Source organism: Coregonus lavaretus (assembly GCF_964263955.1).
Source record: "Coregonus lavaretus genome assembly, chromosome: 8".
Taxonomy (NCBI): domain Eukaryota; kingdom Metazoa; phylum Chordata; class Actinopteri; order Salmoniformes; family Salmonidae; genus Coregonus; species Coregonus lavaretus.
Genome location: NC_139995.1, coordinates 21210584 through 21225992, shown reverse-complemented (window position 1 = coordinate 21225992; position 15409 = coordinate 21210584). Strand labels below are relative to the sequence as shown.

The 15409-nt window shown below is 41.2% G+C and overlaps 1 protein-coding gene across 1 annotated transcript in view; it reads right to left on the bottom strand.

Moving 5' to 3' along the window:
- magi1b (membrane associated guanylate kinase, WW and PDZ domain containing 1b) overlaps positions 1-15409 on the bottom strand; it is a gene marked incomplete at its 5' end in the record, with an annotated part of 211408 nt that overhangs the window by 76951 nt on the left and 119048 nt on the right. The gene's annotated exons all lie outside the window — the stretch shown is intronic.

Below are 15409 nucleotides of genomic sequence, written 5' to 3'. Positions count from 1 at the left end.
TATGTATCCCACATCTGTTGCAAGGGGGTAAGGATGTTAGGGAGAATATAGGATGAACCACAATAATTGTTTGCTAAAATAATAATTGCTTGACAAATATGTAAAGTAATACAATGTCAATCCGGGTTATACAGCTATATACAGTTGAAGTCTGAAGTTTCCATACGCCTTAGCCAAATACATTTAAATTCAGTTTTTCACAATTCCTGACATGTAATTCTAGTACAAATTCCCTGTCTTAGGTCAGTTAGGATCACCACTTTGTTTTAAGAATGTGAAATGTCAGAACAATAGTTGAGAGAATAATTTATTTCAGCTTTTATTTCTTTCATCACATGAAGTTTACATAAACTCAATTAATATTTGGTAGCATTGCCTTTAAATTGTTTAACTTTGGTCAAACATTTTGGGTAGCCTTCCACAAGCTTCCCACAATAAGTTGGTTGAATTTTGGCCCATTCCTCCTGACAGAGCTGGTGTAAATGAGTCAGGTTTGTAGGCATCCCTGCTCGCACACGCTTTTTCAGTTCTGCCCACAGATTTTCTACAGAATCGAGGTCAGGGCTTTGTGATGGCCACTCCAATACCTTGACTTTGTTGTTCTTAAGCCATTTTGCCACAACTTTGGAAGTATGCTTGGGGTCATTGTCCATTTGGAAGACCCATTTGCGACCAAGCTTTAACTTCCTGACTGATGTCTTGAGATGTTGCTTCAATATATCCACATAATTTTCCTTCCTCATGATGCCATCTATTTTGTGAAGTGCACTAGTCCCTCCTGCAGCAAAGCACACCCACAGCATGATGCTGCCACCCCTGTGCTTCACGGTTGGGATGGTGTTCGTCGGCTTGCAAGTTCCCCCTTTTTCCTCCAAACGTAACGATGTCATTATGGCCAAACAGTTCTGTTTGCCTATTGTCCTGTAGCCCATCCCAGCCTTGTGCAGGTCTACAATTTGATCCCTGATGTCCTCACACAGCTCTCTGGTCTTGGCCATTGTGGAGAGGTTGGAGTCTGTTTGATTGAGTGTGTGGACAGGTGTCTTTTATACAGGTAACGAGTTCAAACAGGTTCAGTTAATACAGGTAATACGTGGAGAACAGGAGGGCTTCTTAAAGAAAAACTAACAGGCCTGTGAGAGCCGGAAGTCTTACTGGTTGGTAGGTGATCAAATACTTATGTCATGCAATAAAATGCAAATTAATTACTTAAAAATCATACAATGTGATTTTCTGGATTTTTGTTTTAGATTCCGTCTCTCACAGTTGAAGTGTACCTATGATAAAAATGACAGACCTCTACATGCTTTGTAAGTAGGAAAACCTGCAAAATCGGCAGTGTATCAAATACTTGTTCTCCCCACTGTATATATATATATATATATATATATATATTACATTATCAACCCTGCAAGCAATACAGTACTATTATAATGGTGGGAGATTATAATACTGTTTTAAATAGCTCAATGGACCGTAAAGGAAATCAGACTGTAAACTATCACCCTCATGCTCTTAAGGAAATCATGAATGTCATGGATACATTAGAACTACTGGATGTATGGAGGCTTAAATATCCTGACCTAGTGAGATATACATGGTGGAGACTCAATCAAGCTAGTCGTCTTGACTTCTTTCTTATGTCATTCTCATTGGCACCAAAAGTTTAAAAAGTGTCGATAGGGGACAGAATGCGGTCGGATCATCATATAATTGGCATATACATTACTCTTACAGAATTTCCACGTGGGCGAGGATATTGGAAATGTAATCAAAGCCTATTGGATGATAACTTGTTTTTAACTAGGATAGGGGAATTTATAACTTAATTTTTCCAACATAACACAGGTACAGAAAATCCACTTATTGTATGGGACACTTTTAAATGTGCCTTTAGAGGCCAGGCAATTCAGTACTCATCTCGAAAACAAAAGCAATTTAGGTCAAAACAGTCCATACTAACAAAGGAAATAGAAGGTCTAACAGAACAGATAGATAGCAATAAAAAAATGTAACAGAGGCTCAGAATAAATTAGAGGAAAAACAAAAAGAAATGGAGAAACTTATTCAAGAAAGATCAAGTGTAATATATTATAAAAATAAAGCAAACTGGATGGAATGTGGGGAAAAATGCACCAAATTATTTTTTTTATCTTCAACATAGGAATGCTACCAAAAACTATTTACTGAAACTGGTTACAAATGACAGTCACCCATGATTCACCAAATTATATTTTGAAGGAGGAAGCAAAGTACTTTAAGCATATGTTTTCGATTCAGTCGCTTCCATCTCCTCTAATTGAAGCTAATTGTAGGGATTTTTTTCCTATTGATAATGTAAAATTAACAGGGGAAATTACAGAGGAGGAACTTCTGGATGCAATTAAAGACTTTAAGTCCGGGAAAACTCCAGGGTTGGATGGCATACCAGTCGAGGTATACCAAAAAGAAATGTATATACTCAGAGGACCATTATTAGCATGTTTTAACCACTCCTATGTAAATGGTAGATTATCAGACACTCAAGAAGAAGGTCTGATTTCATTATTACTGAAACAGGATACAAGTGGGAAATATAAAGATCAGGTCCACTTAAAAAATAGAAGGCCCCTTACACTTCAGTGTTGTGATGCAAAACTTCTAGCAAAATGTATAGCGCATGGAATTAATAAGGTATTGTCGGACATTAATCATTCTACTCAGACAGATTTATATTTATAATATAAGGCAAGTACTGGAAACAATAGAATACTATGAAAAATCTGGGAAACCAGGCCTTCTATTCATAGCAGACTTTGAAAAGGCATTTGATAAAGTACGACTGGAGTTTATATATATATATATAAATGCCAGGAGCATTTCACTTTTGGATAATCTCTTATAAAATGGGTTAAAACCATGTATAGTAACTCTAGGTGTAAAATAGTAAATAATGCCTATTTCTCCGAAAGTTTTAAACTGTCAAGAGGAGTGAAACAAGGTTGTCCATTATCGGCATATCTATTTATTATGGCCATCGAAATGTTAGCTATTAAAATCAGATCCAACAATAATATCAAGGGATTATAAATCCAGGGTATACAGTGGCGAGAACAAGTATTTGATACACTGCCGATTTTGCAGGTTTTCCTACTTACAAAGCATGTAGAGGTCTGTAATTTTTATCATAGGTCCACTTCAACTGTGAGAGACGGAATCTAAAACAAAAATCCAGAAAATCACATTGTATGATTTTTAAGTAATTAATTTGCATTTTATTGCATGACATAAGTATTTGATCACCTACCAACCAGTAAGAATTCCGGCTCTCACAGACCTGTTAGTTTTTCTTTAAGAAGCCCTCCTGTTCTCCACTCATTACCTGTATTAACTGCACCTGTTTGAACTCGTTACCTGTATAAAAGACACCTGTCCACACACTCAAACAGACTCCAACCTCTCCACAATGGCCAAGACCAGAGAGCTGTGTAAGGACATCAGGGATAAAATTGTAGACCTGCACAAGGCTGGGGTGAGCTACAGGACAATAGGCAAGCAGCTTGGTGAGAAGGCAACAACTGTTGGCGCAATTATTAGAAAATGGAAGAAGTTCAAGATGACGGTCAATCACCCTCGGTCTGGGGCTCCATGCAAGATCTCACCTCGTGGGGCATCAATGATCATGAGGAAGGTGAGGGATCAGCCCAGAACTACACAGCAGGACCTGGTCAATGACCTGAAGAGAGCTGGGACCACAGTCTCAAAGAAAACCATTAGTAACACACTACGCCGTCATGGATTAAAATCCTGCAGCACACGCAAGGTCCCCCTGCTCAAGCCAGCACATGTCCAAGCCCGTCTGAAGTTTGCCAATGACCATCTGGATGATCCAGAGGAGGAATGGGAGAAGGTCATGTGGTCTGATGAGACAAAAATATAGCTTTTTGGTCTAAACTCCACTCGCCGTGTTTGGAGGAAGAAGAAGGATGAGTACAACCCCAAGAACACCATCCCAACCATGAAGCATGGAGTTGGAAACATCATTCTTTGGGGATGCTTTTCTGCAAAGGGGACAGGACGACTGCACCGTATTGAGGGGAGGATGGATGGGGCCATGTATCGCGAGATCTTGGCCAACAACCTCCTTCCCCCAGTAAGAGCATTGAAGATGGGTCGTGGCTGGGACTTCCAGCATGACAACGACCCGAAACACACAGCCAGGGCAACTAAGGAGTGGCTCCATAAGAAGCATCTCAAGGTCCTGGAGTGGCCTAGCCAGTCTCCAGACTTGAACCCAATAGAAAATCTTTGGAGGGAGCTGAAAGTCCGTATTACCCAGCGACAGCCCTGAAACCTGAAGGATCTGGAGAAGGTCTGTATGGAGGAGTGGGCCAAAATCCCTGCTGCAGTGTGTGCAAACCTGGTCAAGACCTACAGGAAACGTATGATCTCTGTAATTGCAAACAAAGGTTTCTGTACCAAATATTAAGTTCTGCTTTTCTGATGTATCAAATACTTATGTCATGCAATAAAATGCAAATTAATTACTTAAAAATCATACAATGTGATTTTCTGGATTTTTGTTTTAGATTCCGTCTCTCACAGTTGAAGTGTACCTATGATAAAAATTACAGACCTCTACATGCTTTGTAAGTAGGAAAACCTACAAAATCGGCAGTGTATCAAATACTTGTTCTCCCCACTGTAAAAACAAAGGTGTCATTGTATGCTGATGATTCATGTTTTCTTTTAACCTCTACTGGATCGGTGTCCCGTATACGGTACGGTTGAGCTAATGTAACTAGCATGACTGATGTAAGTAACAGCAAACTAACCAGGACATAGACATTTCTGATATGGGCAGAAAGCTTAAATTATTGTTAATCTAACTGAACTGTTCCATTTCCAGTAGCTATTACAGTGAAAAAATACCATGCTATTGTTTGAGGAGAGCGCATAACAACACAAAACCTATCACGGCAACTGGTTTGATATATTCACCTCTGAAGGTAAATAATGTACTTACATTCAGTAATCTTGCTCTGATTTGTCATCCTAAGGGTCCCAGAGATAAAATGTAGCATAGTTTTGTTTGATAAAATCAATTTTTATATTAAAATGTAGGAACTTGGTTCTACAGTTTGAACACCTGCTGTCACTGGCTCCACACCCGGCCCGCCCGTACATCAAGATGTGTGAAAGTTAGCGTATAAGCTAATGATCCATCATGTATGACATTCCTGAGAGTGTGTAAACTTTCATTTTGTTTTATCATATCATTTGTGTATGTTCTCTTATGTACTTGAAAATGTCTCCATTGAACAATTCGGCACATTTAGTCCAGTATTCCAATGCTTCACTGGATCAATCTGAAACTTTGCACACACACTGCTACCATCTAGTGGCCAAAATCTAAATTCCGCCTAAACTGCAATATTATATTGTGGCCTTTCTCTTGCATTTCAAAGATGATGGAACAACAACAAAAAATAGAAAACATGTTTTTTTTGGTATTATTTACAAGATATATTGTGTTATATTGTCTTACATTAATTTCACATTTCCACAACCTTCAAAGTGTTTCCTTTCAAATGTTATCAAGAATATGCATATCCTTGCTTCAGGTCCTGAGCTACAGGCAGTTTAGGCGAACATTGAAAAAAAGGGTCAGATCCTTAAGAGGTTAAATCCACAACTTGAATCCCTCCACAGCCTCATAGAGGATCTAAATACATTTTCTAACTACTCTGGATTACAACCAAATTATGATAAATGTACTATATTACATATTGGATCACAAAAAAAAGTTAAAACTTACATTATCATGTAGTTTACCTATAAAATAGTCTGATGGTGATGTGGATATACTCGGAATACATATCCCAAATGAAATAAATGATCTCACTCCAATACATTTTAATAGAAAGTTAGCAAAAATAGATAAGATCTTGCTGCCATGGAAAGGTAAATACCTGTCTATTTGTGGAAAAATCACCCTGATTAACTCTTTAGTATTATCCCAGTTTACCTATTTGCTTATACAGGCCTATTTATATAATGAATATGAATTCGGAAGACAGAAAATATTAAATATTAAAGCATTAGACCTATCACTACAAGCTTCAGTCATACACAAGTTATACTTAAATCCGAACTGATTCTCTAGCAAATTAGTAAAATTGTTTCACCCCATGTTCAAGACTGGCCCTTTTCCCTTTATTCAGATTACAACCTCTCACTTTCAGTTATTTGAAAAGGAAATCATCTCACTATTTCTAAAACAAGTCATAGAAAGTTGGTTGCAATTTCAATTTAATCCTCCAGAAATGACAGAACAAATAATGCAACAAATATTGTGGTTAAACTCAAATATGCTAATTTATTTAAAAAACTTTTTTTATTTTTTTATTTTTTATAATCGGCGTAAATGATATCATAGGTAGGACTAGTGGAGTTATGTAGCACATGCAGTTAACACAAACATATGGAAATGTCTGCTCTACCCAAAATTACAACCAAATAATTGCAGCGTTACCGCAAAAATGGAAGAGGAAAGTGGAAGGGGGAAAAAGTAAGGAACTTGTCTGTCGGCCCTGCATTAAAGAACATAATTGGTTAAAGAAAATTGTGATAAATAAAAAAGTATACCAGTTTAATTTAAGGACCAAAGGATTGACAGCAGTCCCATATAGGTTGCAAAATAGTTGGGAAAAGATTTTTGACGCCGGATTCAAAACGTATAATTTTTCAATTTAAATTCTTGCTACCGATAAAATGTTATTTATATGGGGGATACAATCTTCCCAGCTCCGCAGATTTTGCTGCGAAGAGACAAAATCTTTAGATAATTTGTTTTGGTACTGTCCATTTGTAGCTTGTTTTTGGTCACAGGTCAAGGAATGGCTGAAGGATTGCAATATTTACCTGAAGCTAACCCTGCAGATAGCACTACTGGGTGATCTGAAAAGTCATAGTCAATCGATCAATAATATAATAATACTTTAAGCAAAAATGTTTATTTTCAATTTACAATCTGTAGAAACAATGAGAATAGAAGGGTTCATAACTTTTGTGAAACATCACAGTACAGTTGAAAAATATATGGCAAATAGAAATCCAATATGGATGGTGTTAAGAGATAGATGGGAGGTGTTGAATGGAGCTGAAGGATGGGACTAATAACAACTAACAACAACTAATAACAACAAGATAACTAATGTAAAGCATACTGTGTCCATAATACGTATATAGGTTATAGGTTGAGAGATTTTGTGAAAGAGCACAGTTAGAAAGATATGGCATATAGAAGCAAACCGGATGGACATCATGAAAATGATCGGAGAGGTTGAGAGTAGAAGTAGTTCAGGAGCAAAAACAAAAAAACGGAATAAAATTGAATTATTGTAAAATTGACTGTGTCCATAAGGTGTAGATAGTAAGTATAGGCTGGAAGTAGAGGGAATTGTTGATCACTAATTTACCCCAAGTAGGGAAAGGATGGCGGGGTTGAAAAGTAATAAAGGGGAGTATATATATAAAAAACATGGGGGATTGGAAGTGATGCAGACAATTACATTGTTAGAAGTTACAATCTATCTGCAATATTAAGCTGATCTACCCCCCCCCCCCCCCAAAATAATACATATATATATATAACTGAAGTGATTTTGTAAAATGTAACAGAGTAAAAAGTAAGTTACTTCCTTCAGAAATTACTTCAGTAAGAGTACAACTACAGCCCAAAGAGAGTAACTAGAAAAGTACTAGTTACTCCAGAAATTAAAAGGGCAATAGGCTGGATTTGAACCCACGCCAACTCTGGCATATACTGTATGTGCCAGGGTCAGCGGCTGTAACCACTGGACCACACAGGCACTGTGGCAACCAACAATTTATTTAGCCTAGTGATTGCTTTGAACATGTAATAAAACAATTGATTAAAAATATAAATTTTCCCTCATAAAAAATACCCTCTAGAAATATGCCCATTTTATAATCCACATAAGAATTCACACGAGACTCGCTCTAGTCTGCACGTAGCCTACATAGTGTACTTGAACTGACGCCCAGCAGTCTAAGTTATTGTATAGCCTACAAACATCGCTTCCAGCTGCCCCCTGGCGGAGATTCAAAATATTCAATATTTATGCAAATCCACATGCTGCAGGATTATTTTCCTCCTGCGACAAAATAGGTCATATTAAGATCCGACATATGTATTGTAAAAAAAGACTTCAATAAGTGCATGTGACTATGAGAAACGGAACAGTTTCTCTTGTAAAAACATACAGTGCCTTCGGAAAGTATTCAGACCCCTTGACCTTTTCCATATTTTGTTAATTTACAGCCTTATTCTAAAATGTATAAAAAAATTTCCCCCTCATCAATCTATACACAATACCCCATAATGACAAAGCAAAAACAGGTTTTTAGAAATGTTTGCTAATTTATTAACAATTAAAAATGGAAATATTAAATTTACCTAAGTATTCAGACCCTTTACTCAGTACTTTGTTGAAGCACCTTTGGCAGCGATTACAGACTTGAGTCTTCTTGGGTATGACGCTACAAGCTTGGCACACGTGTATTTGGGGAGTTTCTCCCATTCTTCTCTGTAGATCCTCTCAAGCTCTGTCACGTTGGATGGGGAGCGTTGCTGGCAGCTATTTGCAGGTCTCTCCAGAGATGTTCGATCAGGTTTAAGTCCGGGCTCTGGCTGGGCCACTTAAGGACATTCAGAGACTTGTCCCGAAGCATCTCCTGCGTTGTCTTACCTGTGTGCTTAGGGTTGTTGTCCTGTTGGAAGGTGATCCTTCGCCCCAAGTCTGAGGTCCTGAGTGCTCTGGAGCAGGTTTTCGTCAAGGATCTCTGTACTTTGCTCCGTTCATTTTTGCCTCAATCCTGACCAGTCTCCCAGTCCCTGCCTCTGAAAAATATCCCCACAGCATGATTCTGCCACCACCATGCTTCACCGTAGGGATGGTGCTAGGTTTCCTCCAGACGTGATGCTTGGCATTCAGGCCAAAGAGTTCAATCTTGGTTTCATCAGACCAGAGAATCTTGTTTCTCATGGTCTGAGAGTCTTTAGGTGCCTTTTGGCAAGCGGGCTGTCATGTGCCTTTTACTGAGGAGTGGCTTCCGTCTGGCAACTCTACCATAAAGGCCTGATTGGTGGAGTGCTGCAGAGATGGTTGTCCTTCTGGATGGTTCTCCCATCTCCACAGAGGAACTCTAGAACTGAGTGACCATCGGGTTCTTGGTCACCTCCCTGACCAAGGTCCTTCTCCCCCAATTGCTCATTTTGGCCTGGCGGCCAGCTCTAGGAAGAGTCTTGGTGGTTCCAAACTTCTTCCATTTAAGAATGATGGAGGCCACTGTGTTCTTGGGGACCTTCAATGCTGCAGAAATGTTTTGGTACCCTTCCCCAGATCTGTGCCTCGACAGAATCCTGCCTCTGCGCTCTACGGACAACTCCTTCGACCTCATGGCTTGGTTTTTGCTCTGACATGCACTGTCAACTGTGGGACCTTATATAGACAGGTGTGTGCCTTTCAAAATCAGTCAATCCAAAGGGTTGGCTTATTTCAGGCAAAGTGAGGGCAGCCCTCCCTTGGGGCCACCTGCCTTGGGGCCAATGTGGAGCCGATGAGCAAAGGCGCATCATAATATTGGCAGCCTACATCAGCCCATTATTTTAGCCCACAACGTGCCAATGTGGTCATGCTTGCTGGGAAAAGATCGGCTTATTTCAGGCTAAGTAAGGGCTGCCCTCACCAAATATGCAAAGGAGCATCGGCCCAATGTGGGCAGCCTACATGGGAACAATATTTTAGCCCACACTGGGCCCACATCATGCTTGCTGGGGCCTGTCTGTAATCTGCAATGCAGAGAGAATACTCTGCTTTGTGCTCCACTGTTCAGGTAGCATCTAGAGCTGATGCTAGAGACTGCCATTTGCGGTTATTCACAAGTGCTGGTGGAAAGCCGGACATGACAATGACATGAATACGTGCTAATAGTTAACTACCAATATAACTAGCCAGACTACACTATATGTTTTGAATTGGCAATCAAGTCTGTTGTCTATCATTATTTTATAGGCTACCTGCTGCTGCAATGTCTCTCCTTGGGCAACGGGCCCCACTCGCACTGGCACAAATGCATGACCAATAATAATTCTACTACGATGTGCTCTGCAGAGGTTGGGAGAACAGATACAGTGTGCACCACATCGAATCCAGAGGACACTATTTGATCCAATTCTGATCTGAGTAACTGTTGTACTCTCCGATGAAATCGGAGAGGGGACTGTGGATACTTCTCTGTCCGTTCGTTCGTACGTTAGTCTATATTTCAGACACCAAGGGGCCAATTTTGACGAAACATGGGTGAATGATGCATCTTACCATTAAGATCCGGCATTTACAAAATTACACTGGTTGGCCCAAGGTGGGAGCTGTGGTAATGAACTGAAATCTGTTAGTCACACACAATATCTCAATTGGCCCAAGGGGGATCGCTGCATCATTAGTGGGGGATGACATGTTTACTGTTGCCTTGTTCGATATTGTGATTTGTTTGTGATTTTTTAAAACTTGTATTCGGACAACTTTAATCTACATTCTGCTTGTCCGACAATTTTTTTAAATTACTTGTCCCAGACAAGCGGACTAGCGTTAATGTCAAGCCCTATAGAGAGAGGACATTCTTATGCCTGTGAAAAGCTGGCCCTACATACAAACCCTGCAGGATAAAATTAGACAGGGAAAACGTGCTACTAGCAGCCCCCCATCTGTGCCTGTGTGCTAGCTACATAGCTGAGCATGATTGTGTGTGTGTGTGTGTGTTTAGCTCCATCCTCACTTCTGCCCATCCCCCTCTCCAACCCCACCCCCAACGCAACCTCGACCCCACCCCCACCACATCCTTTTAGCCAATATACAAGCCATCCACAATGCTCCAGAACGGTGATAAATCACACAGCCCTCACACACACACGCTCGCTTGCTCACTGCACCTCTCCAACCACCCGACATCTAGGAGAAAGAAATGGTGGATAAATAACAGCAGAAACTGCAGACAAAGCAAAGCCCACTTGCCTTGATGCAGAGAGAGGGGGAGCGAGACAGAGCGAAGTAGAGTAGTAGCTACCAGACTGTAGCAGGGATCCTGCTGATCTCTCTATGCACTGCAGGCAGGCTGAGGCACAAACCCAGAGAGGAGATCTCTGCTGCTGCTGAGCTGATCATAGCGACGAGTGGAAAACAACAGGGGAGAAGAGGGAACAGCAGCAGCAGCTACAGCAGTGGGAGTCAGGAATAAGAGTAGGTATGGGATCGGGAATGAGCGCTAGGCGACCGCAGGGAAGCCGACGGACGCCGGAAGATTGGAGAGGAAAAAGAGGGAGTAGAGGGAGACAGAGGAGACTGAAAAAGAGAGAGAAAAAAAGAAATAGAGATATAGTGGGCTGTGGTAGTTGGAGGTGGAGAGGGGCTGTGGTGAGGCTAGTGTGAGAAGGCAATAGTGTGATAGGAGGAAAGACAGAAGAGGAGCCAGAGTTATCAAGCTGGTCTTCTATGCTGTAGGAGCTGTTATTTCCCATCCAGAACAACAAAAGGTGTGTGGATCTGCAGAAGGGCAGGCAGGGACACCTGCTGAACTGAACCCTGGCTCTGCTAAGGGAAGGAGGGGGGATACAAAGGACATGGCATCATTTCATTAAAGGCATGTTGTCCAGGACTAAAGTGTCCATCCCATCTAAATCCTATCAGGTCAATCAACACTAATACACTCATAAGCTAAGCCAATAGCACTGTCCTATAAGCCAATAAGACTTCCTTCCTACTGTATCTGTCAACTCGTGATAGTACTGCACAGTAGAGGTCTACAAGGGTCCACCTAAACCAGAATACCAAAGACCCGAACCGGGTCCGAGCGGGTCCGGGTCCAAAATACAAACTTGTCCATAGGGTTTGGGTCGGGTCATGTCTGATTGTTATAGGGTCTCGGTTCTATATAACTACAGCTGATAGACTTGAGTGGACCCGGATGGACCCGATCATGGCTCTGCATAACCTGTAGCATATTTATTTTATGCTAATAAGGTGAATTTATTAACTTATAGAAGGCTTAGCCAACATACAAAGAGATATTTGTTAACCAGAAGAGCAACTTGGCTGATAAACATTTTTTATTTATTTTGTCACTCGGGTCCAATTGGGTTTGGGTATGATTGTTCTCGAATACCCTTTTTTTTTTTTTTTATCAGTTCCAGGTCCATCTTCGGTCGTGTCTACACTTGACACTTACATGCGACTTCTTCTATCAGAATACGAAGATCGTATTGAAAAGACAGGTCTAGACGCACAAAAGTTGCTTTGTGGTCTGATTGTGTTCAGATCTGGCTGACCACTTCAGGTGGTGGTCAGGGATGCATTGTGTGCGGATTTCTCCTCAGTCTGGACGCAATCAGGCTACCGAAAGCGCATACAGTGGGCAACGTCATCAGCACTCCTCCCACAAGTCTCCAGAAAACGTGTGTTTTGAGACCGAGAGGCACCTTTTCATTATAACAATGGAGGAAATACAGTACATTCCTAGCGTGTGAGGAACGTGTTTGCTGGCCTCATAAATGCTAGCCAGCTAGCTAATATTTTGAACAACAATTTATTGTTTGGCTAGAGTTATGCTAATCCATTTGCAATCTCTTTAGCATTGCTTGCTAGCTATTATTATTATCATCATATTTAGCCTATTCCACATTTTGTAGAAAGCATACTGGCATATGAATATAGAGCAGGAATAGGGAATCCGGACACACTGTGGACACATTTAAATGTAGGTGTACATGCATGATGCATTTGGAATTCCATGAACAGAAATCTATGATCAGAATACTAAAGCTGCATGAGCTGCCAAGTCTAGAAACATTTTTGGACCCAAGAAAACCTCTACTACACAGACTAGGGTTCATTGACAAAACACTTGAGACATACCCAGAGAAAGTTATCCTCTGTCAGGGTCACGTCCTCATTGTCACCCGTCCCCTGTCAGTCACCCCACCCCCACCCTCCTGCTCTGGTCACTGGCCACCTGGTGGGGCCACCCTCTGGTCAGCCTTTCAAAGCTTCAGCATGTTAACCAAAGAGGCAGCTGCACACACACGCTGTCTGATTACATGAATGATGATAGAGTGGAGTCAAGCATTGTCCTGGAGGTGTGTGTGTGTGTGTGTGTGTGTATATGTGTATGAGAGCACCATAGAGGAGAGTCTTGAGAGGATGTCCCCAGTCAGGAGTACAGCAGAGCGAGTAGGGTTAGGCCTGGCTGTCTCTGTCCCCCACACTCCTCCATCTGTCACCTCCAGCTGCTTTCTGTCCATTAATCACAGCCTCCTCATGCACACACTAGCTGACCCATGGACACATCTATACCACCACACACCGACCTCGTCTCCAGGGCCTGGAGGGGACCAGCGGAGAAACCAAACCACTGCTGAAAACATAACCAGTCTTGGTGCCCTTTCACCTCCTCTTCCCGCATCTATACTGTGTCTTTTTGGAATAAATTAATCAAATAAATAAATGTAAATCTATTATCTAGGAATGTAAATCTCACCAACAGCCAGGGGGAAACAATCAAAATAATGTTCCTAGCTAGGTATTCTTCTTTTTACGACATATCACAATGTACAAATGGTACACCTTCATGGTGGTATGTTTCAATAGGAGTCAGAGTCAGAGAGAAGAGCTAGGCATTTGGTAATTAAAATGGCCATTATGACCAGACTAGCACAATCCAGGCCTGTCTGGCTGACATATGGCGCACTGGGTAATTCCAATAAAGTCCTGAAGAAAAAGCTCCTGGAATACATAGCAATTTGCGTGAGAGGGTCATGAATAAACTAATTGAATACCCAATGATGAGAATCATTAGGAAAAAGCCCTGTTAGGACAGTGTTCCCCCTAGGATTTATTTCAGCAGCGGTGGCAAAGTTAGCGTGGGGTACGAGGTTTTTCTTGGCCGCAGAGACATTTTTGCTGTTTTGAAGCACATTTCCTGCAATTCTACACATTTTGCCATGCGCAGAGAGAACATTTTACAGTTTTAAAGCTAATTTCCTGCAATTCTACCTTTTTTGCAATGGGGCCAAGATAACATTTGCACAGTAGGAGTAGACTATAGGCTGAGCAGGCCTCTTAATGCATACATGATGGTGTATCTGGGGGCATTAGAAAACATGTTTGGATAACAAAGCATTGAAAGAGAGACATGTAATTAAACATTGTTGACATGCCCTACTACTCAAGGCCTTGATAATGTAGTAGACCCATTGAATTGTGGGTTGGGTGAAGGGGACTAAAGTAACCTAGCCCAACAAATAAACTATGCTTTATATAACAAATAAACCATGAGTACCCTCCCATGCATTAACGACAGATGCAAAATGGCTGTTGCTAACTACACATCTTTAAAGTTATCATACATTCTATTTCCCTATGCTCTGGGTAGGACTCACTATGTACTATGAGTTGATCACTCTTCCCTTTCTCTCGCTGTCTGTCTGTGTGTCATGGCCAGCTCATAATTACCAGGGAATTCCATCTCCAATATGAGGAGGATGATAATCCCAGCTGCTGCACAGGGATTGGTCCAAACAGCTGGATTTAGGGTCCACGTGAGAATGGGTAGAACAGGAGAGGGCATTCCTCTATCTATCTATCTGGCCACAGAGAGAAGAGGAGTGAATATCTATCGCAACGTCGCACTATCAGTCCCCCTACGTCACTGGGAAAGGACCCAGCATGCCATAGTGTTGTTAGGACAACTCCACATTATTGACACTGAGAAATATGATACATTAAAAGCCAAAAGGTACCTCTGCATTTCCTTTACACGATCTATACAGGACAACTGGCCCACAGAAAACAGGTCTGAATTCTTGGACATGATGAGTGAAGATGGGCGTGAGGTTCTGATCAAGACGTAGTGCGTTTAATCACTCTGCCTTTTGATCGAGTGGAGGGAGAGCCTCCTGGCCTATCCACCATGGGATGCGCTGGAGCTTCTTGCTCGAATCACATAGTATTGAGAAAAGTAAATATCTGGCTGATTTAATGAATGAAGAGGGTTGAGACATGAGCTCTATATTCATCTGGTTCCATTAGTCAGTGGGAGGAGGAAGGCATCTACTGCGGTCTGTGTGTTGTCTAGTGCTCACGACTCAAATGGTAATAATTTGTATCTTTGAGGGGAAAGAAGCTCCCTTAAAATCTGACAACCATTCAGATGACTAAGAGACATACAGCAACATGAGAATGACTAGTCAAAATCACCAATGTCCAGTGTGAAGCTTCACTAAACAGCACAGAGTCCTTGCAAAGCTACAAACCAATGACATGAAGATGAGGAGGAAGGAGATCATGATGAG